The following is a 26,534-nucleotide window of genomic DNA, read 5'->3' on the forward strand; positions in this document are numbered from 1 at the left end:
GAATTTTTGTGTTAGTTCTCTGGTGTACTGCCCAACTGCTAAGAATTTTGCCTCTCATATAAAAGATACCAAAAAAAGAATTTGCTAAACTCATGAATGAATGGATGGATGGATAAAGAAAGAATAAAATAAAAATAGTAAAAAATTTGTCTTTGAATATGTATATATTTGTATGAGTGGATACTATAAAATTTTAAGGGATTGTTTTTTAGTTTGTTTTACTTATGTAAACTAGCTTTTAGTAAACATCACTGGGACAGAAGTTTTCTAGACTTTCTGCTAGCCTTCTAGATGTGATAGGACCTGCCTATACTCTATTCATCATAAGAACTTGGTACCTCTTCCAGGACATTTTGGGGCAGCATTTCTCTGATTTCCTAAATGTCAATTCTGTCAATCCCAAGAGAAGTCAGCAATGGACAATTGACAGGTTTGGTTACCTTCCTGTATAAACAGGCATTTTTAAAATCTTGTTAGTTCTTGTTACTGAATAGTAAATGTACTACTTAGAACCAAACAACCTAGATTAACTAAACTAATTTTCAGGTCAAACCCAAAATTATTCAGCTAATTTGTTTGGGGAAAATATTGACTTTCCACAAGAGGTTAGAAATAACCTGGCACCAAAGACCTGTCGCCATGTTTGGAGTTATATTTGTGATCTGCAAAGAAGCCAGTACCTGAGAGCCAGGTGGGCCTCTCCAGTTGCAATCTGTTTCTGCAATCAGTAGATGTGTCTGTGTCTCTGCTTAGCATTCTGTCACCTGCATATGTACCTGAGATCTCATTTCATATATGTGGATATTATTGTATCTACAACTGCTTTTTCAAAAGTAAAGCTTCTCTATTGCAAAGGCAATATACATTCATCATTTAAAATATGACAGTAATGAAACAGGAAAGAAAAAAAAAATTTACCCATAATCTTATCATCCAAAGGACTCTTGTTAATACCATGACATGTTTCTTTTAGTTTTACTGGCATAATTATTTTGGTGAATTTCTTACATAATCTAAAATAGTTTAAAGAAATACTTACTGGTCTCACACAGGTAGATATCCAGGTCTGATAGAATTTTAAGGGCAGTTATCATCATTGGAAAATGCATTGGGGACTCAGTCTGCTGAACTGGTTTACCCAACTCGAATAATAAGTAATTTGGTGAACCTGATAAAAGAACAGAAAGAAATTCCCAGAGTTAAATAATAGAAACACTGAATAATCCACATTGTGTTAAAGCATTTCCAATACCCTTCAATTATAAGTGGTTTTTGTCTAAACATCACCCACAAAATTAGTTAAAAAGAGAATACATTTGAAGTAGTTATTTAGTGCCATGACAGTTTTAAGATCAAATTGTTTTTAAAACATTCAGCCTATTAAAAACGATGTGTGACCAAACCAAAATTTATACACATAGTGTAAAATACTATTTTAGTCCAAATATACTTCTATGGGTGGATTACTCGTTAAGAATTTCCAAACACTGACTTTGTAATGTTAGTAAATCTCTAAAACAATTTGTTGTGGTGATCATCAAACTCTGACTCTAAATCACTCCTGACTGTCTCAAAAAGAATGTCAATGTTATTTTAGTCCAGGTTGTTTAGTTTCTTGATGCCTTAGGGGTTGCTTTTGTGTTGATAGGCACGCTCTGGCTGCACTGAAAATTATTGCTCCTCAGCATAACCATTTTCTCACAAATCTGAAAAAGACGCAATAATCCAAAATTTCCCCAAGGCTTGAATTATTTCTGGGAGAAGGTCTCACTTCAAAAGGGTAATAGAGTTCTATTGGGTGTGATTTCCAAAGGCCATGATGTCTTCATGTAGCAAAAAGACCATTAACGTGACTGGTGAAGACTCAAAAAACTTGTGAGGTTGCCTAGGACAATAAGAACTATGCTTTCAATGTTAGACATAGTGAAAAGGAGCCAATTCCATGCAACTATACATGAACAGTTCTTAATTAGCATCCCAGGCTCTTGACTCAGAACATTGAGAAGTTTTTAAAAATTGGATTTCAACATTAAATGACAAATGGGGAGAGTTTTACTACTTTAAGTAGAACACCATTAACGCTACTTACTTTAGTAGATTGTTTAAGAAGTGAATGAGGTAACATAAATGTACCCACTGTCAATCCTGCAAAACACTGGGTGCTCGGGAAGGTGTCTCCCTTTGTCCACACTTCCTCTTCCCTTCCAGTATTTAAAGGCTTTTAAGTTGAGGACTTAAGGTGAAGTAGAAGATCAACATTTAGAAGTGACAGAAAGAGAGATGTTAGTTTAGAGAAGAGAGAAGGAAATAGAAGAAAAAATACTGCAACACTAGGGCATCCAGTAGTGGGGCAGGTGGCCTCATCAGCAATAGAATCCCATTCCCAAAAGTGCTCAAGCCAAAGTAAGGTAATGACTGTCAGAGATGTTGTAGACTAAATTCCCAGACAGTGCCTAGGAAACATGCCAAAATAACAGTGAAGTTTCCTCCTGGCTCTAGGATTGCAAAATTTATAAGGTGAAATATTATATCTATTCAAGAAATAGTTTTGAAATTATATTGGCCATATTAGAACTTCCAAAGATAGTCTTGTCTATAGCACTATCTCTATTGTAAGAAAAAACAAAAACTCTTGAATATTCTTCCCTCCTAATGGCAGATATTGTCTTTAGAGATAAATAACTATGTGTATGTTCTTACACTCATATGTCCTTCATATGGAGACATGGGGTTTCTCCAAATGCCTAAATCCTTTGTTAAAATGAGTGGTAATTATTACAAACCTTTATGCTTTAAGGATTAACAACTAGGGTGTCATAGCATTTGTTATTCTGGCAACACTCAAGCTTAATCTTCCTTTCTTACCACAGGCATGAGATTTTAAAAGTGCTGTCACTATATTCTTTGAGACTCCACAGGAGAATCAAGATTACTGAGTTCAGTAAGATAAATGACAAAACTATGAAAGACAGTTAATTTATTTAACAAATACTTACTGAGGATCTATTAGACACCAGATACCAAGCAAGCTACTAGAGTAACTGGTAGAGGAAGTTGCAGATAAGCAAAGAGAAGGATAAATTGGTGAGCAGGACAAACACAATTCTTGCTCTTATACTCCAGCAAAGAATAAAACAAGTAATTACCATAAAGTATCCTATGAAGGTGCAGGGCACTAATACAGTCTAGGAGCCAGAGGAGTTTTAGCTAGGCCAAGTGTGGGTGGGAAGATGGTAACGAAGAAAAGTTAAAAGACATTTAGAATGACTGAAGTATTGAATGAGACAAGAGATGAGACCAAAAGGTCGGTAGGAATAGCTCATGAACAGTATTGTAAGCTATATTAAGGAGTATGGACTTTATCTGAAGGGCAATAAGAAATCATTGTTTTAAAGGTGAGTAGGAGAACAGCATGATCATATTTGGATTTTTGGTTTTTTTTTTTTTACGGTACACGGGCCTCTCACTGCTGCAGCCTCTCCCGTTGCAGAGCACAGGCTCCAGATGTGCAGGCCCAGTGGCCATGGCTCACGGGCCCAGCCCCTTCACAGCATATGGGATCCTCCTGGACCAGGGCATGAACCCATGTCCCCTGCATCAGCAGGCAGATTCTCAACCACTGCGCCACCAGGGAAGCCCTGGATTTTTTAAAGATCCTTCCATCTGCAGTATGGAGGAGAGATTAGTAAAGACCTACACTGATGATGGGGAAATCAGCTGGTGGTCAATTATAACCATCCATGCAAGAGAAACCAATGTGTGGAAATGGAGATGGAGAGAAGTGGTTGGTCACAGAATATACTTTGAAGATAGGTCCAATGAGATTTGTTGATCATTGGCTATGGGGAATCAGCAGAAAGGAGGAATCAGGGATAATTTCCAGATTTCCAGCTAGATATTTGGTTGGGTTACGGAGCCATTTCCCTGAGATTGAGAAATTGAGGGATGGGGGTAGGGGTAGTTAAGTTCATGGAGGGGGCAGTAAAGGATAAATTCACTTTTGGATGTGTTTAGTTAGAGATGTCTGAGACCTCTTAAGGGGAATGTTGAGTTAGCTTCTGGATATCTGTTACATGATCATGTTTAAGTGCTAAGAATCCGTGAAAGGGAAATTTAAGGGACAGGAGAAAGAGGATTTATATAACAAGGTCTCTGGGAGGACAGGAGTGATAGGTCATGCACAGGTGGAGGGATTTACCTTAGATAAAGCAGAGGGTCACCTCTTTCAATGTAACAGCATGAAGGAGGAAAAAAATGAGTATAGATACAGGTATATTCATCCTTTGGATAGCAGGAAGTCAAGGAAGTTCCTGTCTGGTGACTTCTATTTACTCTAAAAAGAAGGAGACAAGGTCATCCACTGGTAGGTCTGATGGAAACAGATCTGAGATTTATCCAGAGGAGAAAATAAACAAAAGATGTTGTGAAGAGCAGAAGAAAAAAACCAGAAGTATTTGGGTTATTTCCATCCAGAGTAGAAGGCTGATGTTTCTCTTCTTCTGGAGTTTGTTTTGAGAGGAAGTTTAGTGTTCCTTGTTCCTAGGGTGACATCACTCACTTGTGTCATGTTTCTGAAATTATTTAAGGTAACTTTTCTGGAACAAGTCACATGGCAAGTTTCTTCTGTATGGACCAGGCAATTCTGAGTTTCTGTTGTTAGAGTCTAGTCATATAAGTTTCTGTAAGTATGAACCTCAGAGCTGAAGCATGGTTGGCATTTTCTAGGTGATTTCCACATGAGGGCATGAGTCCCTGCTCCAGTCTCACTTAGCTTTGCTTGAAATGTGGAAGAAGAAGATACTATTGGAAGGGAAATTATAATAAAGAAATAATTTACCTCCCATCCTTTGACTTGCTCCAGAATATTTCATTCTGGCAAAACTTCAACCTCAGCCACTATTCCCATGTTCTCTACCCTCCCAGCCAATCTTTCTGTATCTCTGCCTCACCATGCACAGTCTCCAATGCCCTCATTATCTGTTACTTTTTAAAAGGTCATAAATCACAAGATACATTACTGTTGTTCACTCTTCATGCATTCTTTGGGTGCTTCTACATTGGTCTTGTTTTAATCTTCTTTCTCATTTCTTTCAACTTCACCTCTCAGTTCTTTGAATTTATCTTTCTACTTTATTTCCTCCAATCATTTACTTTTCCTAGCATACTCTGTCATAGTCTCATTGCCAGCACTATCAAGGTTGATTCTTTCACAAAGCAACTGGGATAGTATGAACTTAGAAAATGAGCCCAGTGCTTACAGCAAAGTTAAAACATTCTAAATGGGCCATAACGGTGACCCATAGAAGAAAGTATCCCACATTTATGGATAGTGGAGCATTATCCCTGAAGTTTATTCAAGGCTGACAGGAGGGAATAGCCATGGGTAACACTGAATTTCTCAAATCTAACAGTAATTTTTTTCATTCTTGCCTTAGATGGGTGTAACATCTCATTAATGTAACAATGAGGTTTTTCTGGGTTTGAAATTGTTAGTTCTTGTTTATTTATTTTTTCCTACAAAAAGCTTTTACTAAATTAATGGAGCATTAATAATCAACATTGTCCTGGATTTTAGAAAACAATAATTTCTACAACTATTACTTGTCGGTGGCATATAATGTGATAGACATGATGTTGGGAAAATTACCTATATTATGTTTAAATCTTATAACACCCTGAAAGCTAAGTGCTAGTTTCACCATTTCATACAGGAGGAAATTGAGGCCTAGAGAGGTTAAATTATTTGTCCATATCATATTACCAGTTAAGTTGCAAAGCTAGGCCCATCTGACTCCAAAAATTTACATTTTTTTCCACTACCCAGACAAATGTTAGCTGTTGTTAAGGTTGCCAATTAGATCAATTTCTCGGCATTGTCTAGAACAAATGTTTACTATTCCCTTTGCTTAGCTTCTAGGCATTCTATCACTGGCCCTATTGTCTGCAAATGAATAACCATCATTAGTACAGCAAGCTTGACAATTCAGGGACTAACTGGTACCAGACACTGAACAGAAGTCAATAACCAGCTCAGAGCGAATCTCATAAGGCCTCATTGCATTTTTTGGTAACAAATAACAAGGTTAAACTGCATTTTATTTATTTTTTTCTTGGTTAACATTATTTAGTATTGGCAACCAAACTAACACATTTACAGCCACCTGACATGAGTTGAATGAGAAATTAAAGTCTTGAAGAAGCTCTTGTAATAAATACAATGGAATTCTAAAGTCCAGCCAAGGAGGTGTTTCCCTGGCATTTGGCTGTAGCCGAACATGGAAGAGAACCAACATATACACATATGAGGCATTTGCAATCAGATGGTTTCCAGATGGACACATTCAACCACATGGAAGGGTTATGGCTACTACGGCAACTCCAGTGTTCAAATTGTAAATAATATCCCCCAAATAAGGCCCATAACTAGGAAATGCTTAGCTCAGAAGTTAACATTTTAAACTTTGGGAAAATAGATTTGTTTGTTTTTTTAAGATCAACATTTTCTTCTCCTGAAGATGCCAATATTATATTCATAACAATCCTGTTTTTGGCACTAATACTTTGGAGGACCTGGTTCCAAACTCCTTGAAATAAAGTCACATTCCCTTATCGTTTGATTATTTATTTACTTCAGAGTGAGTTTGAGGAGGAGGAGGAGGAGGAGGAGGAGGAGGAAGGAGAAGGAGAAGGAGGAAGTCATCTTATTGAGTGCTCCTATCTAGTCACTGTGCTGAGCACTGTACCCAATGAATTTTGGAAGGCTAGGCCCCACCCCAAAAATCCAGCGATAAATAAAATGCAGCTAAACTTTGCTATTTAATTGTTACCAAAAAAGAAAAAAAAATGCAAGGAGGCCTTGTGAGATGAGCTCTGAGCTAGTTATTGACTTCCATTTAGTACTTAGTATCAGCACTAACATCCTCATGCCTATGTGCCCACCATGAGCCGGCGGATATTCTCAGTACTTGGCATAGGTTAAGTAAAACTCGGGATCCTCCCACTGGGACCAGATGACAATCTCAGGGGACAGAATCTACACAAAGGAGGCTCCAAGAGAATGAAGACACTACACAGAAAACCTCTAAGAAGCAAGAGAATGTGAACAGAAGACACAGCCTGGAGGACAAAATCTCTCTCTCACCTATGACCACTTGGAGCCGGGAGTGGAAGCTGCCTGTCCTGTCTCTGAAGATACCAAGAAAGGATTTTAGGGCTTCCCTGGTGGCGCAGTGGTTGAGAGTCCGCCTGCCGATGCAGGGAACGCGGGTTCGTGCCCCGGTCCGGGAAGATCCCACATGCCGCTGAGCGGCTGGGCTCGTGAGCCATGGCCGCTGAGCCTGCGCGTCCGGAGCCTGTGCTCCGCAATGGGAGAGGCCACAACAGTGAGAGGCCCGCGTACCGCAAAAAAAAAAAAAAAAGAAAAAAAAAAAAAGAAAGAAAGGATTTTAAAACCTGAGTTCTAAGTTGCTACAGAGGAATGCAACAAGAAGCACTAACATAATGAAAGATTGTTTTCAAAAGTATCTCCATGCTCTCAGAGAAAGGCGTTTGTTTGATTGAGCTAAAAGGCCAATGATTGTTGAATACCTATTAAATGTTCAGCACTGTGTTCTGAGCTGAAGACGTAAAGAGCTATTCACAAGGACCCAAATCCCTGTGTGGGAGACACATTATAAACTGGTTATTATAAAACAATGAGCCTATTAAGTCAAGTGTCAGAGACACATGCCCAAGATGTTGTAGGAGCATAGGAATTGGACCAAATTCAACCAAAAAGATCTAGGAAGACTTCCTCAAAGAGGAGACACCTGAGAGTGTTAAGTTTTATGGGTCACAAAACTAAAACAGAAAATACCAGCTACATTCACTGGTGTCAGACAGCAAAGTGGCTAGAAATATCTGAGCATGATTTTAGAATTGGGCATAGGATAGATATTACCAACCTGCTATCAAAACTTATCATCACGTAAAAAAAGAATAAGAACACACATAAGACAATAGTAGAATAAGAGCTGGTGAGTGTAAAATGATTGGGATTGGGTAGGTATGCATTGAGTTCTGAACTGTTTTTGGCTTAAAAAAAAAAGCATAAGTAAATGAATGCACCACAGAAAGATAGGGACTGTACAATGCTGTATTATCACCATCATTATTATTTATTTTATCCAATTTTAGTATTGACACTGATAGGCTTTAAAAACTAGGTTTCTTATGCCATTTTGATGCTAATTTCTGTATACATAGATACAGACCTACTTGAAGATGTAATATTAATTTCTCCTTATCCAGTGAAACCATACAGTGTTATCATCTAAGTGAAAACATTTTGCTCTTGTTCAGAAACTAGTATGTTTATAGCATTCTTTTATGGTATAGTAAATTCTTAGTTTGAAATTACTTCTGAATCAAGGATTTGGAGCTACACTTTTTATTGGAACCAATTAAAAGTAAAATATAGTAACCCCCCCAAAACGCTTTTTAAATTATTTCTGTATTCTCAATTAAATGTACACAGCTTGAAGCCCATAATTAGAAGGCGCCACTTAATGACTGTCATTCTCTTTTATTTCAGATTTTTCTCCTACAGCAAACATTTCTTCCTTTCTCTAAAATAAAAACAAATCTCAAGAGATGGTGATATCTCTCTTCCTCCCATCTAGGACATTAACTAATTTCACCTTACTTTCTCTAAGGTTCACTCTCATCATCCTTAACACGAGAGAAATAACGTTACTCTGCCTTCCACATCAGAACGAAAGAATAACTTCATTTGAAAAGGTTTTAAGGGCATTTAACACACACAAAAAAAGGAAGCCCTAAAATTACAAAATGTCCCAAACTATATTTGAAAAGTCATTATTCATAATTTAGAATATATTTCCCCATTAGAACAATATTATAAATGGATTACTAGTAGATTTATACACGGAGGACAAGGAGGTCGGTGGAGACCTGTCAAAAATACTAAAAAGAACTTTTGGAATTCCCAAGAAGTTCAGAGGTTGACAGCACTGGTTCCCTACATGCCAAATTACCCTTCAGAAATTGTGTAACTCCTCGAAACATGAAACTAATGGGTATTTTTAGATCTAGAGAGGCAAAGGAGGAGAAAGAAAGATAGAGGCAGAGGAAAATAGCTTTTCACAAAGTCACTGTTAAAGAGTTAGAGCGGGTGAAGAAATGGGAACAAGGATTTTGTTGGCAAAGTTGTAAAACAAGGGAGGAACTGATGAACTGGAACTAAATTGTTAGCAGTTTAAGTAAACAGGAGGTGTCTTTCCTGGCCTCAAGCAAAAACAAAGAACTTAAGCTCTCCACTGGCCATCTCTCCTGTCTTCCCATCCTTCACAGCCAAGTAGAATTGGCTTATTTCATCCCCTCTTCGGACCACAAAAATCAATTCTCCCTCCCCTCCGCACCCATACACCTCTCCAAAAAGACTCTGGTAGAGGTCACTGCATTTTGTCAGAAGTTAGATTAAGCCTCAGCAGCCATGTGTTACCCCTTGACCACACCCTCCCTAAAATTCTCCCCTTGGATGGTTTTCCTGGCATCTTCTCTTCCCTGATTTTCCTCCTGTGCCTCAGGTCACACGTTTCCAGTCTGATATGCAGACCTTTCTCCTACTGCTGAGGGCTCGCAGGTCTCTACGCCTTTTCCTTTTGCCTCAGGCTCTCCATGTAAACTCATCCACAAACACAGATTCAACCACCACCTCTGTGTTGGACTCCAGCTGTGTGGTGTGCTGTAGAGGACAGAGTGGGCTCTGGAGAGAGGCATGTTTGAGCTCTGCTCTTTACTAATGAGTGACTTTGGATGAGTTTTACTTAACTTTTGGGTAAGTTTTCATATCTTACCATCATGCATTGCTAGGGGAAATGTAAAATGAGACAGCCACTTTGGGAAACAGTTTGGTAGTTCCTCAAATCTTAAACATAGAGTTACCATATGGTCAAGCAAATTCACTCCTAGGGTATATACCCAAGAGAATTGAAAACTTATGTCCACAAAAAACTTGTATGCAAATATTCATAGCATTGATATTCATAATAGCCCAAAGGTAGAAACAACCCAAATGTCCATGAACTGATCAATGGAAAAACAAAATGAGATATAGCTATACAATGGACTATTATTTAGCCACAGAAAGAAATGAAGTACTGACACATGTTGTAATAAGGATAAACCTTCTAAAAGTTATGCTAAGAAAATCAGACACAAAAGTCCATACACTGTAAATTCCATTTATATGAAATGTCCAGAATAGGTAAATACAATAGGTAGAGACAGAAAGTAAACTAGCAGTTGCCAGGGGCTGAGGAAAAGGAGGAATAGGGAGTGACTGCAAAGAGTTCAGGGTTTCTTTTTGGGGGTGATGAAAATGTTCTGGAATTGGGTTGTGATAGTTGTACAACCTTGTGAATATACTCAAAATCACTGCACTATACACTTAAAAAATGTAGATTCTAATGGTATGTGAATTATACCAATTAATTTTTAATTAATTAAAAAATATGCCCTCTTCATTTTCCTAAACTACTACATTCCTATATTTCCTTCCTTGATTTATGGCTCAATCTTTCTCCCAATATTCCATGCCAGAAACTTGGGACCCACCCTAGATTTTCTGACACCTTCTTTCATCATCCCTCCATGTCCAAGTCTGATTATCCATCCCTGGACAGTTTCTCATATACCTCCACTTCTTTTCCTCTCTGCTGCCACTCCTGGGTTTAAACTGTCATTACCTTTCCCCTGGTCCACTGCAATGCTTAGTTGTCAGGCTTCCAGATTGACTCTTACCTCCTGTTTATCTCTCCTCTCTATTGGTGCCAAATCAATCTTTCCAAATTATCAGATTGATCACATAACTCCCCTATCCAAAATTCTTCCACCATCCCCTATCAACTCAATCTAAAGTCTTTGCTTGGCATACAAAGCCTTTCATGAATGACCCTCACTCTGTCCACCCATACCCTCACTCCTCTTCCTTCACCCTTGCTTTATCTTTTGCTGTAAAATGAACTTCTTCTTTATAGTGCCCGTGTGATAGGGACTGAATGTTTGAGTCCCCCCCAAATTCATATGTTGAAACCCTAATCCCCAAGGTGATGTTATTGGGAGATGGGGTCTTTGGGAGGTAATTAACTCATGAAGGTGGTTTCTTATTTAAGCCACCCAGTCTATGATACTGTTGTTATAGCAGGATGAACTAAGACATCATGTTTTGCACATATTCTTTCTTTTTGTTAGAATGTCTCTCCTCCCCCCAAGTATGTGTGCATGGCAATCACATACTCACTTCTCAAGTGCCTACTTGAATTCTCCTCCTCCCTCCCAACTCTACCAGGCAGAGTTTTGCACTCAACGTATTGACTTCCTTTAGGCATTGTATGATTTATGTTACTGAATGGTCCTGTCTCCCCAGTAGTTTCTTAAGAACTAGACCCTATCTCTTGTCTGTCTAGCCCCCAACTCTGAAGTATGTCTGTTATCTTTATATGGTTATCTTTCTCTGCCATCTTATTCTTCCAACATGGTCTTCAAACTTCAAATTTGTTTCTTCTCCAGTTTTCATCTCTAACCTTATTCTTGTCTCAAACTTTTTCTGTTGATTATTGAATGAATTTACTTCTTTTACATTAACATGCCCATAATGGAATTTCAAGACATGCCTCCAGATTTGTAGTAGCACAGATTTATGTTAGAGAGAATAAAAATATACCAAATACTTCTTCCAGTCATTTTCTCATCTATTTAATAAATACTTATTTCTGTGTCAGACAGTGTGATTAACACCATGGCAGAGGTACAAGTATATATCAGGTACAGATTGTGAACTAAGAGACCTTAGGGTCTAAAGAGGGGACACACATGAACAGAAATTATGACACAGGGCATTATGAAAGAGTCATGAGAGAAGTAAAAACAAGTTCTGATTCACAGAATTGAGCTGTGCCTTGAAGCGTGAGTGAGGTTGCACTGAGAAGAGAAAAGAACACTGGAAAGAAAATGCTACAAAGAAAATGACACTGAAAAAAGCAGATAGGTGTGGAAAAGCAGGAATGCCAACAGAATGGTGAGGTCTTAAAACTGGACTTAAAGTAGCTATGTGTTTATTTACTCACTCAACAAACATGGAGAGAGAGGGAGAGAGACTACCATGTTCTAAGGATCAGAACTAAAAGCCTCCGGTGGGATGAATTGAGAGATTGGGACTGACATATATACACTACTCCATATAAAATGAATAACTAATGAGAACCTACTGTATAGCACAGGGAACTCTACTCAGTGCTTTGTGGTGACCAAAACGGGAACAAAATCTTAAAAAGAGTGGATATATGTATATATATGACTGATTCACTGTGCTGTACAGCAAGAAATTAACCAACATTGTAAAGCAACCATACTCCCATAACAATTAATTAAAAAGGCCTCTGTGATGGTCTATGTGACATAATCCAATGTAGCCTTTTCCTGAGGGGTCTGTGTAGGCTTCACACATTTTACTAATTTAATGATTTCTGAGTAAAGCTTAATTGTTAAGAGCCTGGATTCTAGAGCCAGACAATAGGGATCTAATTCGACTCTCGTGCTTTCTAGCCGTGTGCCCATGGACAAGTTACTTAATCTTACTCTATCTGTATCTTTCTCTATATGGTAGGATAATAGCAGATCTCTGCTGGAGGGTTGTTATGAGAATTAAATGGGTTAATACAATTAAAGTGCTTATTCACTGGCACATAGTATATTCTCATAAGTGTTAGCTACTTTTATTATTTTCCTGGCAAGTAAACAAAAAGTGCCTTCAACTTATGGGATAAAATGATTCCTATATATGTCATCTCTCTCAAACTCATAAGTCACATATATCTTACCTATATATACACATTTTGCAAGAGAGAGAGCGATAAGGAGAGAGAAAGGAAGGAAAGAAAGAAGCGAGGGAAGGAAGGAGGGGAGGAGGGAAAGAAGGAAGGAAGAAAGAAAAAAGAGAAAGGGAGAAAGAAAAAAAGGGGGAAAGGCAGCATAGGCCGGAAATTTGAGTAATGAAATGAGAACTAGTTTAAATTCCATTTCTACCAGCTGTGCCTTAGTCCCCAAAATTTGTTAAATGAAGATTCTGTAATCAGCTACCTACTCTAATAGTCATTATTTTGGAAGGATAGACCTAGTTGTCTCTAGACATACAACCCAACCTATTATATTTTTATTGTCAGTTACAGTCTATTTTTTTAAAGAAATATTTATCAAGCACATAAGATATGTACTTAAGGGGATACAAAGACACACACATGCCCCTATAGAGACCAGGAGAGTTCAGTAAATACATATAGAAATGCCAGCAGTATCTCATACCAATGAGTCATGAATGGGATCCCAGTCTTGACACTGCATTCATTCTTCTGCAGAATGGAAATAAATGTCAGGTTAATAATATCCTCAAAAACAATTCTTGAGAGTGGGTATTACACAAAAGCATTTCCACCAGAAGTTTTGCTGATGGATCTACTTGTCACAAGAAAGATGTTGAAGAGTTGAAATAGTAAGTGAAACCAAGCTGGGTGCTAAAATTAGAACAAGAACCTCATCGCCTTCTGTGGTAATTTGTGGGGATTTCACAAGTCTACATGTTCACACAGTTTTATACCCTTGCCAATCTTTATCTCACCACAAAATCTTATCTTCAGTGACTTCTTTTCAACAATTGCTTCTAATTTCTAATCCAGGAGACTGGACATGTATTTATTTATTTACCTTAGACCCTCTTTAACTATTAATCACATAAAACTTGAAGGTATTCACCAAGAACTTGGTAAAAAGATACTTCCTCACTACTAAATGCAACACAAATTAGTTATGGCATTTTAAAAACAGAAAAATACAAAAGAAAATGTTTAAATCAATCATTAACCTACCACTCCATAATAATGTAGTAAAACTTTGTTTGGGAGATAAAACCCACCATAAAAACATCAATGACTAGCAAAAGTACTGGAATATCTGAAGCAGTATCTCACTGAAAAATCAAAGAATGCTCAAGACCAAAATATAGTACCTTCATGTATCTAAAGTAATGTGAAGGGAGTCCAGGTTTTGTAAAAGTGTTTCTGTTTTTCAGTAATTATATGTTCTTTCTTAAAATCTAATTTTGATTTTGGATAAGGAGTTTTAAATTCAATAATGTGTTGTCTATAAAGTGCCAAACATATGTTTTATAATGTATCCAAACCTCCATATCTTCATTATAATATGGAACAACCTGAGTCTTTCCAATGAGTTTTTTGTGTGTATGTGTGTGGTACGCGGGCCTCTCACTGTTGTGGCCTCTCTCGTTGCGGAGCACAGGCTCCGGACGCGCAGGCTCAGCGGCCATGGCTCACGGGCCCAGCCTCTCTGCTGCATGTGGGATCCTCCCAGACTGGGGCATGAACCCGTGTCCCCCGCATCAGCAGGTGGACTCTCAACCACTGCGCCACCAGGGAAGCCCTCCAATGAGTTGTTTTTTTTTTTAATTGAGAACCATATTCACACCAAGGTTACTGAACAGATGTCATGCTTGACATGAGCAATATCCCACATAGATATGCTTGTGGGTCTTAACACAAAATCATGATTTCTGTAATAACCCAAGAACTCTAGCTCTGATGTTACAGCAATTAAATATGAAAGTATAGTGGCTGTATACACGTTATAAACATTGTTTTCAAATGTCCTTCTCTTTTGCATTTTTCCCTTTATCTGAGAAAGCCTACCTAAAGACACACAAATAATAAACCACAAGTGTTAGCATTTTCTCCAAAGTGAAGATGGTGTATGTTAACAAGTTCTTCCTCACTCAGCATCTGCAGGTTATAAAATAGTGACCTCCTAAACAGAGATCTAACTCATAGATGTACTTTTTTGTTACGCTCACACAGGATTGGCTCTCACAAAAGTTGCAAAAATGTACAAACCCAGACTTCCACTTAAAACAATCCAGTTTTCTAGATTCTTGTGGAAACATCAGATCTACCGGCTTTAGGGCTGCATTCTCATGAGGCAACATGTGTTTGGAACTGAGTAGCAACCGCCTCCCAGTTCCCCAAAATCTCCACTACCCTCTTTTGTCTCCCCAAACTGAGGCCAAGTGTCATGGCCATTTATCATCCCACTATGTGCCTTTTCTTTTTTAGTACATTTAAGAGGAAAGTGAAATATCACTTGTCCCAAAGAGAACTCTTTTTATCCCTAATCCACATCACTTACTCCGGTATCTTCTTGGCCCAGCAAACATTTGCCTTTGCAAGCCTCTACCTCAGGCCCACCAGGCTGCCCCCTGACATCACAGATGCTGAGGAGGCCTCTTCACAATGTTCCTATTTTGGATTAGACAAGGAAGAGTCACAAGCCCACTACTATGCCTTCTGGCCTATTTCCATTCAAAAATAGGTTCAAACTGCAAGACAAACCCTTGCCCAAGCAAGAAAGTAAGTTTGGGGATTTCTATAGCATTTGTCAAGGCTGGTCAGGCTAATAAATTCTTATTTATTTCCACTTATAATATGCTTAAAATGTCCAGATGATCTCCAACTTTTGCAATTTCCACAGATTTCTATGTTTTTCTTTTACAGAAAAGTTCTTGGGGAATTCCCTGGTGGTCCAGTGGTTAGCACTCCATGCTTCCACTGCAGGGGGCCCTAGTTCCATCCCTGGTTGGAGAACTAAGATTCTGCAAGTTGCACAGCACAGCCAAAAAAAAAAAAAAAAAAAAAAGAAAAGAAAAAAGAAAAGTTCTCATAATCAACAAAACAGATGTTCACTAACGATTCCCAAAGAGCATGGGACTTGGTGCCAATGCCCTCTCAACACTTTACTTTGTAGATTCTGGAAAGATTATGGGAAAATAGAATGTATACTCGGATAGCTATACAAAATATATGTACCTACTCATGCTTAGAGGCAAATACATTTTCAGATTCCTCACACTACAGTAAGTATCTAGTTTCACTCTCTCCCACATCCTCTCTCTGCTGCTTTGGATTTGTTGACTACAATTAGTGACAGCTTATTCCTCCCTGTCAGATTCAAGTAACTCAGAGGTACTATGGACTTCTCAGGATAATTTCCTGTGGATAATTCCCAAGATCATTTCCAGAACTTAGACAATGAGTCACTTGGATGACTAGTGACTATACAAGTTGAGCTGGTATTCTTCCTTTGTTGTTGTTTATGATTCTAAAGAAAGAAACCAGCAATCAGGGTGGGGGGGGTGTTATTTACTAGGCAGTGCAGCTGCAAGGATTAGCCTCTAAACACCTGATTTCATCATTTTGCTCATTCAAGTCTTCTGAAGGAGCTTTTTTTGTCTATTCAGAGAAACTCTGTAGTTCTAATAGAAAAACAGCTTTGGTACAGGAGAGACAGAGGCATGTTTTTCAACTTTTCATGGGGACCTTTTGTTTATCTGGTTAACAACCTCACTTTATAAAGGAGAAGCCCAGGACCAAAAAGATAACATAATTTGCCCAAGTTTAAACAGTAAGTTAATGGGAGAAAGGAAAATACGCCATCACAGTAGAGCTTCCATAGAATCCAGGCTCATACTGGGTGAGGTCCCTGGGACATAAAAAGTGCATGTTTCAGAGGCTGATTTTGAACTAATGCATCTGCTTAAGGAAGTGTGAGTTTTCTGAAATGAAGCAGCTCTTTTGCCATTTAGATATGGAGAAATGAATCAGCATTCATGATGTGGAATTTCTGCTCACCGGTCTGATTTCAAGGGAATTTGACTCTCTGATTTTGCAAAAACTATTCCAACCTAACCATCTCCCTTTGTCAAAATAATTTTTGTATTCAGGGGTCTAAAATGATAATCCCTGGTTGGCGGATGCTGGGCATCAGAAGCAGTTCTGGGTACCTCTGAGATGAGTAAAGACATGTAGTGAAGGTGAAATTGAGAAGGTAGAGCCTTGGAACTCAAAATTCATCTTGGCACAGCTGGCTCTCTGTCTCTGATGCTTGGATGCTAAACCCTGTCCAGTGATTTACTCTTATCATGTGGAACCCCAAATATTTTCTTGGTTACCTTTGGTCACTCAAACTTTGGCCCTCTCACTGTTGTGGCCTCTCCCATCGCGGAGCACAGGCTCCGGACGCACAGGCCCAGCGGCCATGGCTCACGGGCCCAGCCGCTCCGCGGCATGTGGGATCTTCCCAGACCGGGGCACGAACCCGTGTCCCCTGCATCGGCAGGTGGACTCTCAACCACTGCGCCACCAGGGAAGCCCTTGGCTTCTCTTTTTAAGTCTTCTAGAAAAGAGCTGCATATGCTCCACTCCCCCAGTTAAATTCGCTTCTTCAACACCGATACAGGCTTTGAGACTCTGCCCCTGCTCTCCCAGGTTTGGGACCAAATAGTCTATGAATTGCAGCTCTCATTGTCCTTGTCCTCAAATTCCACTCACATCAGACAGCAGCAGCTTTTTCAAGAGGGATAATGATGGAGCAAATACTTCCCACATTCCCAGCAATTTGTTTTTGGCTCAGGTGGCTCCAATCTTAACTCCGGGGGGAAAAGATTTCTCTGCTTTACAAAAAGGGATTAGTGTATTCAGGAGGATACCTGCCTCTTATTAAATATTTGAAAGAAATTCAAGGAGGCTTCTGGGTTCAGATGGACAAACTACCCAGTGAAATGAAAGAGAATCTATAGAAAATGTCCAAACCCAGCATAAGAGCACATCATCCTTCTGCATGGCCTTCATGCTTTGCTCTGTAGTGTGGACTCATGAAGCCCAGGGCAGACAGAGAGCCAGGCCTGGTGCTGCCAGCTGATCTTGTTCCTGTGCTTCCAGGCTCCCATACACCCCTCAGGGCAGTTCTCCCACACGCAAAATGTTTGCTTACTGGGGAGCCCCTCCCCCAGCTCCACTCCTTCGTGAATCAGTGACCATAAACATAGCTACTTTGAGGGGAAGAGAAGTTTCTAGGATAGAGACCTGTATTAGTTTGCTCCTACTGCTATGACAAGATATCACAGACTGGGTAGCTTAACAGAAATCTCTCACAGTTCTAGAAGCTAGGAAGTTCAAGATCAAGGTGCTGCCAATTCAGTACCTGGTGAGACGCTCTTCCTGGCTTTCAGCCTTCTTGCTGTGTCCTCACATGGTGGAGAGCAAGAGCTCTGGTGTTTCTTCCTATAAGGGCACAGCCCTATTGGATTAGGCCCCCATGCCTAAGGCCTCACTTAACCTTAATTACCTCCTTAATAGGCCCTATCTCCAAATACAGTTACATTGAGAGTTAAAGCTTTAACATGTGAATTTGGGAGCACACAATTCAGTCCACACCAAGGCTTTTAACCAAGAATCAGAGATTTGTAAAACCCCTGACATCATATGCAGAATTTTGTTTCTGTGACCATGAGCTTCTTTCTGGGGAGAGGGTCTCAAAGGGGCCTGTGATCAATAAAAGTTAAAGAACCACTGCTCAAACACACAGAGAATGATTGCCCTAGAGGATTTCAGAAGACACAAGAAAATCAGTATTCCCTGAGGTTGCACCGTCTGATGTCATTTTTTTATATCTTAAAACAGATGAAGTTGCCTAATGCAGAAGGAGAGGAAACACATTATTCCCTGATTCTCACCACCAGCTTTTTAGAGTCACAAAAGTTTGAGATACAGAAACTTTCACACCCTCCCAAGAGTCCATGAGCCACCTTAGACTTAATATCCAATTAAAAAACATAAGCCTTCCTTTTTGCAGAGGCATCTATGCCCCTGTCAAGATCTAGAAATACTACCCCTACTCCTCCCTGTGAAGTTGCTTCCTTCATACCACTTTGTTCACCTCCATTACCCTTCAGTACCTTGGTCAGACGCCATCAGCCAGCGAAGTGGGGGGTAGGCACTGTTCTGTGCGGTCCACCAGCTTCATAAGACACTTCCCACAGGGCAGGGCAGCGGCGAGGAGTGCTCTGAGGCTGCATCGACAATGATATAATTCTAGCCACTTCACAAAAACACTGTCAAATGGTGTCCTTTCAAATAGGGCGTATAACGATTTAGACCGATGACATTTTGTTGGCTCACAAACCACAGGAGTTCAGACATTAGTGCAGTACAGTTCTCAGACTAAAGAAATTGATACTATGTGTAATCTCTGCACCATCTCAAATGGGGCTTTGTACGTGTTTAATGTTTTTCTTCAAAGGAGATTAAAGGGCAATAATCTAACTTTGCCCTATAAAATAATTCTGGAAAAGAGAATTAATAGTATTATTTCTATGTTATAACTAAATAAATGGGAATTCAAAGAAATTAAGTAAATATTCAATTGGTTAATCTATCCATCAATCAACAGGCATTTATTAAATATCTTGGTTTTTTCTCTTTTTTTCCCCCTCTGGGTGATGTTTAAATGCTATATTTTAATCTAATTAAAAATATAATTCTAACAGCAAAGGACCTGATTCTTACCTTCTCAGGGAAAAAAAAAAAAAAAAAAGTCTGTTTTATGTTCAGTATCCCAATCCTGAGTCCTTTATTTTCTCAACAAATATCAACTGAGCACATACCTCTACCTTCCAGACATTACGCCAGGGCCAGGGTATCCAGTGGTGAATAAAACAGATCAGGTCCCTGTCCAGTGGAGTGTACAATTTACTGAGGGAAACCAACATCAAACAAATAGACAAGTTGGTATATCATTACAAATTGTTAAAAGCTATGAATGAAAATCCAAACCAGATGGTAAACTGGAGAATAAGAGGGATTATTCTAGGTGAGTGGTAAGGAAAGATCTCTTTGAAGAGATAATACTTAAGCCAAGAGCCGAAACTCGGAGATTAATTTAGAGAAAGATGTGAGGGAAAGAAAGGCTTGAAAAACTGGCTGGGTCATAATTACATTTGCCAAGTTGGGGAAGGTTGACTGGATGGAGAGAGTGGGTATACTGGAAGAAATCCAATGCTTAAGATGCCTTAATGTTAACACACCTGTGAAACTCCTGTGTGCAGGTCTCAAGAAGCTATTATTTATGCAAATACGGAGCTCCAAGAAAAGTTCTGAGATGAAATTTAAAATTGGGAGTTAACCCCATGTGAATAGCATTTAAAGCCATAAGAATGGTTCAGATTCCTTAGGAAGAAAGTATAAAGAGAAAGGACAGAAGAGCCCAGGCTTAAGCCTCAGGCATTCCAACATCTAAAGGTCAGAGAGAAGAGGCAAAGCAGCAAAGCATCTTAAGGAGTAGTTGTCAGAGGGGTAGAAGGAAAACTTAAATCATTTTGTGCCATGACGCCAAGAGAAGAACATGCTCATGGAAGTTAAAACAATCAACTATGTTGAATGCTACTGAGAGGTCAAATAGGAGAAGGATGGAAAACTATCTGCTTTAAAATTTTTGCTACAAGGAGATCACTGGTAACCTTGACAAGAACAGCTTTAGCGGAGCTGTTGGCAGATGTCACGTTGGTGTAAGTTGAAGAGTGAATGGGGGATAAAGAAACAAAGACAGCATGTGTAGAATGTGAGTTTATTGAGTTTGTCTAGGATTAGAATGAAGAGAAATTGGCAGATGATGTGGGGATCAGGGGGTTTTTTATAAGAAGAGAGTTGCTGGAACATACCAGGATGCTGATAGGGATGATCTAGTAGAGAGGAAGACGTTAAAGATCCAGAAGGAGGAAGAGATAACTGAAGATGAGGGCATGGGTGCCAGTTGTAACAAGAATGAAGAAAGAAGGAGAACATGGCTGCACACACAGGTAGAGTATATATAATTGGTAAGAGGAAGGAGAATAATATCAATCAGAGGCATATAATCATCAGGTTGGCAGCAGGAGTTTATCTAATCTACCTGCTTCCAATACCCTCAGATCTCCTTCCTGAGTTTTTGAAAAGGAGAAAAGGAAGAGAGCAATGAACTTCCCAAGTCCCAGAGGGAGATGTCCCAGGATGAACCATCCCATGACTTAGGATCTAATGATCCTTTTTCCTGCTCCGGTAAACAATGAGGCCCTAATTCCTTGGAATACTGCTTTGTTAGTTAAATATCTGTATTCTTGCCTGACATTTGATGCTCTTGCACACCAAAGAGTGCTGTCAGCTTGTGTTGTGAACCACTCAGCTTGGCTTTTCATGAACCTAATTCTGAATGACTAGTCATTTTACATCTTATTTTTGCCCTGGTGATGATGCAGTAGCATTTCATTAAGAGTATTAGGTTGTCACTACTTACTGTTCGACAGCAGTTACGGAGAAGAAATGTCATGTGTAAATAATCTAGTTTTTTGAAGGCATGTTAGAGTAAGATTTGTAACTGACTCATATGGATCAGGGTTTCTCAAATTTGGTACGATTGATACTTCAGCTAGATAATTCTTTGCTGCAGGGGTCCAACCTGTGCATTGTAGGATGTTTAGCAGCATCTTTGGCCTCTACCCACGAGGTGCCAGGAGCATTCCATTCCCACCCCCAATAGGGACAGCCCAAAACCAGCAGACATCACCCAATGTCCCGTGGAGGGTAAAACTGCTCCTAGTTAAGAACCATTGATATAGACAGATGTCATAACATCAAAATGGAAACTGAAAAAGTCAATCAAACACTTACAATTTTTTTCTAGTATCAGAATGTCTGCATTTTGTGTAGACAAATGCCTATTTGACTGAATTTTTCAGTTTTCAAATGAATCTTAGTTATCTTCAGCAACAACAAACATTTGAACAAACACATCTTCTAGACATCATCTCAGCTTGAGTTTCAATTCTTGAACCAACTGGCAAGATTTAACATGTCAGAATTTGATTCAATTTACAACATTTCAAAGCTTTCTAAGTCTAAACTTGTTCCTCACTCTACTGATTGGCATATTTTGATGCTTGTTTTATTCCAGTGTTAATTATTTTGAGTTTCATTTTATTTTATTTTTGCTGTTTATCATAAACTGTTTTAATCTCTCTTGGAGGATATCAGAGGATAAATATTTATGAACGGAGGCATTTTTTTCAATATGTGAATAAAGAATCCTATTTTGCGAGAACAGTTCACTTCCTTTCCCGTTGTCCAAATACTGGCTCCCCTTGAATAATCTCAGGATGATTCTATATAGAACGCATTGCCTGTATTACAGTTTTTACTTATAAATCATCCACTCTGTTCCCTTGTTACTCGGCGGAGTTGTTCCAGGCAGGGAGTGAGGCTCAATGTGAAACTATTAGTGGTGATTTATTCTCCTACCAGCTCTATCACTTACTGGCAAATAGCTTATGCTTCTGGGTCTCATTTTTTTCACATTCAAATCCAATTAACATTTACTGAGAGGCAGGTGGTTTGGCCAAGTCAATACTTGACAGTACCTCAAAGGCTGTTTTGTGCGAGGGTGTGTCTGCTCCATATGGCAACAACTTTTGAGGATCAAGATGTTCTCAAACAGCTTTTCGTTTTCATAAATGACCCAGTAACAATCAGCCATGAATTTTGTTAACCTTTCTTGAATCACAGACTTTCCTTTTGGCAAAACAAATGTATAAATTTAATCTCTCTTGTGTAAAATATAAATTATGCATAAACAAATATTGAACTCCAGTTAATGATATGTATGATGAAATGTTGAGGAATGGAGTGTACTGCTGTCTACAACTAATACTGAAAGAAAATATGGACCAGTGGATGGATAGAGGAATGAATAAATGGATAGATATGTGAAAAAGCAAGCATAGTAAATTATTAATGGTAAAACTGAATTGGCAGTAGATGGATATTCACTCTACAATTCTTTCAACTTCTTGTTTGAACATTTTCATCATAAAGTGTGAAAAATACCTTCCATTATTTTATATCTTATTTTTATGTTTTTTACAGTCAACTAATCTTTTTTAAATTGAAGTATAGTTGGTTTATAATATATGTTACAGGTGTACAATGTAGTGATTCACAATTTTTTAAAGGTTATACTCTATTTATAGTTATTAAAAATATTGGCTATATTCCCCGTGTTGTACAATATATCCTTGTAGCTTTTTTTTTTACATAATAGTTTATACCTGTTAATCCCCTACCCTTATATTGCCTCTCCCCGCTTCTCTCTCCCCATTGGTAACCACTAGTTTGTTTTCTATATGTCTGAGTCTGCTCCTTTTTTGTTATATTCACTAGTTTGTTGTATTTTTTAGATTCCACATATAAGTGATATCATATATTTATCTGTCTGACTTATTTCACTTAGCATAATGCCCTCCAAGTCCATCTGTGTTGCTGCAAAATGGCAAATTTTCATTCCTCTTTATGGCTGAGTAATATTCCACTATATATATGCATATACATACACACACACACACACACACACACACACACACACACACACACACCACATCTTCTCTATCCATTCATCTGTTGATGGATACTTAGGTTGCTTCCATATCTTGAGAATTGTAAATAATGCTGCTATGCACATTGGGGTGCATGTATCTTTTCCAATTAGTGTTTTCGGGGTTTTTTTTTTGGATATATACCCAGAGGTAGAATTGCTGGGTCATACGGTAGTTCTATTTTTAATTTTTTGAGAAACCTCCATACTGTTTTCCACAGTGGCTGTACCAGTTTACATTCCCACCAATAGTCTTTTGTGTTTCCATACAAATTTTTAAATTATGTTTTAGTTCTGTAAAAAAATGCCATTGGTATTTTGATAGGGATTGAACTGAATCTGTATATTGCCTTGGATAATAAGGTCATTTTAACAATATTAATTCTTCCAGTCCAAGAACACTGTATATCTTTCCATCTGTTTGGGTCATCTTTGATTTCCTTCAGCCATGTCTTACAGTATTCCAAGTGCAGGTCTTTTACCTCCTTAGGTAGGTTTATTCCTAGGTATTTTATTCTTTTTGATGTGATGCTAAATGGAATTGTTTCCTTAATTTTTCTTTCTGATAGCTTGTTGTTATTGTATAGAAATGCAACAGATTTCTGTATATTAATCTTGTACCCTGCAACTTTACCGAATTCATTGATGAGCTCTCATAGCTTTCTGGTGGCATCGTTAGATTTTCTATGTATGGTATCATGTCATCTGCAAACAGTGACAGTTTTACTTTTTCCTTTCCAATTTGGATTCATTTTATTTCTTTTTATTGTCTGAATGCTATGGCTAGGATTTCCCATACTATGTTGAATAAAATTGGCTGAAGTGGCCATCCTTGTCTTGTTCCTGATCTTAGAGGAAATGCTTTCAGCTTTTCACTGTGGAATATGATGTTAGCTGAGGTGTGTTATATATGGGTGTTTAGATGACCTTTATTGAGGTATGTTCCTTCTATGCCCACTTTCAGGACAGGTTTTTTTTTTATCATAAATGAATGTTGAAATTTGTCAAAAGCTTTTTCTTCATCTATAGAAATGATCATATGGTTTTCATTCTTCAATTTGTTAATGTGGTATATCACATTGATTGATTTGTAGATACTGAAAAACCCTTGCATCCCTAGGATAAATCCCACTTGATTGTGGTGTATGATCCTTTTAATGTACTGTTGGATTTGGTTTGCTAATATTTTGTTGAGGATTTTTGCATCAGTGTTCATCAGTGATACTGGCCTGTAATTTTGTATGTGTGTGTGTGGTATCTTTGTCTGGTTTTGGTATCACGATGATGCTGGCCTCATAGAATGAGTCTGAAGTATTCCTTCCTCTGCAATTTTTTGGAATAGTTTGAGAGGGATAGGTGTTAACTCCTCTTTAAATGTTTGGTAGAATTCACCTGCGAAGCGATCTGGTCCTGGACTTTTATTTGTTGGGTCCTTCCATTATTTTAAATTCACATCTTTCAAACTTTTAGTGTTTGGGGATTTGGTGAATAAGTCATGTTCATTAGCCTTTATGATTTTATAACTATCAGTCATACGTAAACCAAAGAGGTGTCAGTTATCAGGCTGTCTAAGTGGCTCCTTTCTCCCCTGGAGAATTTTAGATGCTATTCTATGGATGTTTTCCAATTTTTGCTAATGACTTTCTTAAGGTGGAGCAATCAAACTTACTCCAAATAGTCCAAGCCTCAAAGTTTTGTTTGAGGGTAATAAGAAAATATTTTTGGATTTGTTTCCAATAGTCTCTGGTTAATGAAGAATCAGGCTAAATTTCTTTTCACTGAATCCCTACACTACATCAGTTATTGGCATATTCATATGCTGACCACACAAGTTTAAAATCTCTAAGTTAACACAAGTTTAACACAAGTTGTAATTTTCTCAACTCCCTCCTCTCCTTCATCTGCATATCCAATTGCTCTCAAGAACTATCAACTTTACTTTTTAAACATTCTGAAAATTCTTCCATCCTCACCATTGGCTTGATTCATATTCATCTCTGGAGTCCTCTATTGGTCTTTGGCATTTTTTCTCTCCAAACTGTCTTCCACATTGCCTCCAGAGTTTTCTTTCCAAAATGCAAATATATTCATATCACTCCTTTACTTGAGAAGCTTCAATAATCATTAAGAACTATTGTTAATTATTTTACATTTATTAATGGTACTATGGATTTTTCAAAAGAGAACTTATCTTTTAGAAATGTATACTAAAATATTTACAGGTAGAATGATGAAATGTCTGGTATTTGTTTCAAAACTAACATGGGAAGGACAGAACATGGGTGGGGATATAAATGAAACAAGATTGGCTACTGAAAATTGTTAAGGTCAGGTAATGAACACATGGGGTCTCATCATATAATTTTGCCTACTTTTGTGTATGTTGGAAATTTTCTATAACAAAAATATTTTTTAACTTTAAATTGTTCTCAAAAATATCTAAATGCTTTAGAAGGGCAAACAGTACCCTTAACCATCTGGAACTACCTTATCTTTGAGCCTTTTATCCATTTCCTCCTCCAACATGTACCCTATGATTCAGCTCTACCAAGTTACATGTTACTCCTGGAAAGGAATCTTTCAAAATATAGTTTTTTCTTCTTGAACAATGACTACTTATCCTTTTATACCCAGTTCAAAGGTCACCAAACCTAAGGAACCTTCCCTGACTCACCCTGATATAGTCATCTCCTTTTCCCAGACGTCTATAGAACACTGTACAAACCTATTTTATAGAAAAATATTTGTGAGATGTTTGATGTAATAATTTTTAAAAATATCAATGTGCTTAACTAAGTGGTAATGTCCTGTAAAGTCTTTGCCATTATTTATATTTGTGCAATATGCAGTGCAAAGCATATGTTTAACAATACTTGCCAAATTAATCATAGGAAAATATAGTTTGGATTTTTCTTTTACTTTTGTCACCCAAATGTGAATTCTGACTTCCATGTAAGAGGTCCCATAAACTAGAATGTACTTAGTGAGGTTTTGATAACTTCTGGTTGAGTGAAGTTTCCAAATATGAGGATTACAACCCTAAACCATTTTTCAAATATCTTAGCCTCTTCCACAAACTTGATGTAAGACAGTATGCCAAACAGTTGTAGAATTTTATGCATGACACATTTCTCAGTCATCCTTGTAGCTAAAAAGATAAAGCCTTAATTCTTACA

General features: G+C 38.1%; 1 protein-coding gene across 5 annotated transcripts in view; it reads right to left on the minus strand.

Annotated features, from left to right (window-relative positions):
• RASGRP3 (RAS guanyl releasing protein 3) overlaps positions 1–26,534 on the minus strand; it is a 106,267-nt gene that overhangs the window by 42,410 nt on the left and 37,323 nt on the right. For 2 of the 5 annotated variants that reach the window (XM_067007824.1, XM_067007821.1), the window contains exons 2-4: positions 13,363–13,409; positions 4,199–4,333; positions 1,040–1,168 (exon numbers count right to left, since the gene is read on the minus strand). The gene's annotated coding sequence lies outside the window, so the exon portion shown is untranslated. The remainder of the gene's footprint in view (positions 1–1,039; positions 1,169–4,198; positions 4,334–13,362; positions 13,410–26,534) is intronic. The other 3 variants (XM_067007820.1, XM_067007822.1, XM_067007823.1) reach the window with 2 other exon arrangements.

Source organism: Kogia breviceps, chromosome 11, assembly GCF_026419965.1.
Source record: "Kogia breviceps isolate mKogBre1 chromosome 11, mKogBre1 haplotype 1, whole genome shotgun sequence".
Classification (NCBI taxonomy): Eukaryota; Metazoa; Chordata; class Mammalia; order Artiodactyla; family Physeteridae; genus Kogia; species Kogia breviceps.